Here is a 5,000-nt window from a genome sequence, read left to right on the forward strand (position 1 = left end):
GCAGACTTACACGCTGAAATCGTGTTCGCTGCCAACCCTTGACCATGGAGGTGGGGAAAAAAGATAAGCAGAAGTCTGTCAAGATCTCCTGCGGAATCTTTGCCTTGATAAAAGGCCACCCATTTTCTCCAAGATGACTCATATTGCCTTCTAGTAGATTTGCATTTATATTCCTCAAGGAAGTCTATACTGGCTTTCGAAATCCCGAAACGCTTTCTCACCGCTAGGGAGAGAAAATCATGAACTGCAGGGTCCGGGTTTTCTGTAATGAAGCGCAGACAGTTGACTTCTGGACTCGCTGGTCAGAACTGGATCTGGTAGTGGTACAAACTTCAGCTACAGTTCCAATGCCAGGAGGAACCACACGCTGTTCGGCCACTTGTGGGCCACTATTGCCGCTACCCTTTGAAGGATCTCAGTTTGTTGAGGATCCTCAACAGAAGGTTGTGAGGAGGGAACAGATAAATCTTGGACCATCTGTTCCAGTCGAGGGACATCGCGTCCACTGCTTCCGCTAAGGGGTCCTCGTACGGGGCACGTACAGGGGCAACTTCTTGTTGTCTTTCGTCGCAAAGAGGTCTATCTGCAGTTCTGGGACTGATTCAGAATGAAGGAGAATGATCCTGCGTCTAAGGACCATTCCGACTCTATCGGTGTGAACCTGGATAGAGCGTCCGCTGTCACATTGCGGACTCCTTGAAGGTGAACTGCCGACAGGTACCACTTCTTCTTTTCCGCCAATCGGAAGACGGCCAACATCACCTGGTTGAGAGGTGGTGACCTCGATCCTTGTCGATTCAAGTATCTTACAACTACCTCGCTGTCTATTACCACTTTATGTGGAACGAATGACGCGGGGAGACTTTCTTTAAGGTAAGGAGCACTGCCCTAGCTTCTAAAAAGTTTTATGAGAAAGGTCTTGAATAGCCTGGACCAAGTCCCCTGGACTTTTTTCCGATGAGAGTGACCTCCCCATCCCTCCTTTGAGGCGTCTGAGTTAATCGTCACCGACGGGGGAGGTGGCTGAAGAAGAACCTGACTTCTTTAGATGTCTGGCATGGGACCAAGGCCTGAGAAGAGTACTTAGCCGAAGCGGCTGGTCTTCTCAGATCTCTTCACGCGTTTGATGCATAACTTCTCCAAACTCCGATTGCATCCTTTAGCTGTGCTCTTAGCACTGGGTCTGTCACCGAAGCAAACTGGAGAGAGCGCAGTACTCTCTCCTGCTCGTGTCTTGATATCCTTTCGGAATCTTGAAGTCTCTTGACAGAACCCGCTATCTCCTTCCTTTTCTTCGCCGGGGTGGAGAAACGGTGTGACAAAAGGTCCCAGTGGATCTTAGCCACTGGAACTTTTGAGATGGAGAAAGTCGAGACTTTTTCTGTTGATCTTGAAGCCTAGGTACTCTAGGAACTGGATCACTTGACTGGAAGCTTGCAAGCATTCTGTCTCAGATGCTGCCCACACCAACCAGTCGTCCAGGTAGGCTACTACCTGAATTCCCTTTAGGCGAAATTGTTTGAGAGCTACGCTCGCAAGCTTCGTAAAAATCCTTGGGGCTATGTTTAGCCCGAATGGCATGGCTTCGAAGGCGTATAGTCTTCGTTGTAGCCTGAACCCTAGGTAGGGGGAGAGTCGATGGCTAATTGGAATGTGCCAGTAGGCGTCTGACAAGTCTATAGAGACGGAATATGCCCTCTTGGGCAGTAAGGTCCTTATGTGTTGCAATGTTAGCATTTTGAATTTGCAATTCACTATGAACTTGTTAAGTGGCGACAAGTCCAGAATGACTCTGAGCTTTTCCGAGTCTTTCTTGGGAACACAAAACAGCCTCCCTTAGAAATTGAAGGGCTTCACCCTTTTTCTCCAACCGTTCTTGAACGTACTCCTCCATAACGGGGGTGGAGTGTTGGAAAAACCGAAGGTACGGGGGTGGAGTGCTGTACCAGCTCCCGCCCAGTCCATTCTTGAGTAGGCTGTGGGCCCAGGGATCGAAGGTCCACCGATCCCGAAATTTCAGAAGTCTCCCTCCTACCGGTATCACCTCACTTGGACTGCCGTCCTGAGGTCTTGCCTTCCTGACCACGACCACCCCTGAATCCCCTTCCCCTTGAGGGGCGTCTAGACGAGCCTCTGGCTGCTCCTCTAGGCTTTGCTTGAAAGGAAGTAGACTGCCCTACGAACGCTGGGGTGAATGCCGTGGACTGTGTCGACACGGCCTGGGGTACCCACTGAAAGGTGGTCGGGGTTTGTGCCACGATCTGGGGCACTGGGGGCAATGGCAATTGCAGTTGCTGTTGCTGTCTAAGAGGCTTGGCTGGCCGAGACGGTAGCCTAGTCCTCATAGTCTTCCTCTTTGGTTGAGGACCCTCATCCGGGGAAGACTTTCTTTTGATAGCCAGGCCCCACTTCTGGAGAAGGTTTCTATTCTCCAAGGCGGCTTTATCAAAAACTTCTTTGACCAAGTCGGTAGGGAAAAAGGTCTTTTCCCCAAATGTTGGAGGAGATTAGTTTCTTTAGCTCGTGCCTCACCGTAGCCGAGGTAAACACGAACTCCCTACAAGCTCTCCTTGCCTTGACGAAGCCATAAAGGTCCTTCGTCACTGTGGCCAGATGAGGCTTGGCCACTACCATGAACATTTCATGGACCTTGGGGTCACTTGCCATCGTCTCGAGAGTAGTCTGAAGAGACATTGAGGCAGTCAGTCTTTCTTTTGTATCGAACTCACTTCGCAAAAGAAAGTCAGACAGCTTAGGGAGGTCCTTGCCGAACTGACGTCCGGCAATATCAGCCTCCAACTTTCCCACTGAGAACGTAAGATGGACGTCCTTCCAGTCTTTGTGGTCCATAGGCAGGGCCAGCGATAAGGGTTTACACTCCTCTAGGGAGGGGCAAGACTTGCCGGCCTCGATTGCTTTTAGTACAGCCAGAAACCCTTTCTGTAAAAGGGGGAAGGCTCTAGTAGGCGAGGACACAAAGGAAGGGAGCTTTCTATTCAATGCAGCTACCTTTGAGTTAGAGAAGCCCCTCTCTTTCATCGAGGATGAAAGTAGAGCTTGAGCCTTAGCATGGTCCATCACTATGACCTCCTTCGGCTCTGTCTCCTCCTTTGAAGCTGGTTCCTTCCTCAGCCGGACATAATAGTCCGGATATGATGCCTTGCTGGGCCAGAATTCCACCCTCCAGAGGAACTGAGCCCAGCTTATCCGAGATGACGATCTTTCCAGTCGTCATCGGCATGTGCTCAGCATACCTCCATGGGTTAGCATCTGAGCACAAGGGAAGGTCTTTCACATTGAGCTTTTTCTGGGGCCCATGTGATTCTGCAAGGCACTGCATTCGCAGTTCCATTGCAGCCACCTTCTCCTGATTCTCCTTCTGCATTTGTTGGATCATTCCAACAATAGAAGAGAGGGCCTTTCCCAGCTCTACTGGGAGACCGGCCGATGTAGAGGGGCTTGAACTTCATCCTGGGCTTCTGCCAGGAGGTCTTCCTCCTGACACCCGTCCACATCAGATATCCTGTCATTTAGCTGGATGTCTTGCATCGCGACCGCGACTTCAGCATCCACCTGGATCTGAACTTAGGGGATCTCCTCTTGAGGCTGGGGAATCACTGCATCAGCTGATGCCTTAGGGAAAAGATACGCCCTCATCTTCTCACTTGGAAGATAAGGGCCAGAAGTGTTCTTTTGGAAGCCCCTTACCCTGGTACGAAGCTTCTTCCTAGCTATTTAAATGTCTCATTAATCAGGTTAGTGCACACAGTACATACCTGAGGGTCCCAATACCGGAGATCATCCTTGGAGACAGCGTATGCTGCGTGTCTCCTACAAAACTCATGTCCGCAGAGGTTCTTGCTGCTGACATTGCAGAAAGCACTTCCCCACTTCGGAGTGTCCTTCTGTAAAGAGAAGAAATTTCCATGAGTATCAAGTGAACTATGTATCACTGGATATGCATAGTATAGCATAACAATTCAGAAAGGAAATACACACACTTGTGTTTCCCTCACAACCCATTGTTGCAGCCTTCCAGATAATAAAATCAAAAATGGTTTATCTCTTCTAGAGTAACCAATGCAAGGTTTCCAGAGGAAACAGGTGGAGCTCACACCTAAGCAATGATTTTAAAATCCTGGATAATAGACAGGGAAGAACTCAGCTTCCTATCTGAGGGCAACAGCAAAGGGATGTGCAAGAAAACACAATAGTGTTAGAAGATACAGTGCTGTACCAAAACCTTTACTATAGTTTTCTTCTTACTGTATATGCTATACAGAAGAATACTAGTACAGTATAGGGGGATGTGTGCCGGCCTGCCTTTGCCGGCCGGCACACACCACAACTAGCTTTAAAGTATACTACTTAACAGCTATAGGGCGGCAGCACTCTGGTTCAAATGCCTGTGCCGGTCGGCAGCAACTGCCGGCCGGTAACAGCCAGTGTTGGCCGGCAATGGCTGCCGGTCAGCAACTACACAAGGTAGTACCCAGCTGCCGGCCACACTCTTGGTGACCGGCAGACAAGGACTGACATAAGCCGGCCGGCAAAGGTACAAGACCGATGCCAGCCGGCAGCAAAAGAACCAGAGAACTACCCTGCCCGGCTGCCGGCCTCATAGGCCGGCAGCCGGGACAGGTACAGCACTAGAAGAAAATAGAATGGATGCCGGGATAAGAGTGTACACTACCTCCAAGCCCGGCAACCGAAAGAGTGCATATAAGGAAGGGGAGAAACTAATTCAGGCTTCCTTGACCAATGCCGTCCGGCTCTGCCGGCAGGCATGGATGAGGGACCAAGAGAGGTCCGGGCAGCACTCGAAAACATAAGACCCTTGCCGGCCAGCAGCTCTGCCGGCCGGCAATGGGCTGAGTCAATTCCACATCCCAACCTATACTAGGTCCAGAAGTAGAACGACGTACAGTACAGTAAGACCCCTGCCGGCCAGCTCTGCCGGCCGGCAAGGTACAGTACAGTAATGGCTAGGCCATTACGGA

The sequence above is a fragment of the Palaemon carinicauda genome, chromosome 35, assembly GCF_036898095.1.
Source record: "Palaemon carinicauda isolate YSFRI2023 chromosome 35, ASM3689809v2, whole genome shotgun sequence".
Classification (NCBI taxonomy): Eukaryota; Metazoa; Arthropoda; class Malacostraca; order Decapoda; family Palaemonidae; genus Palaemon; species Palaemon carinicauda.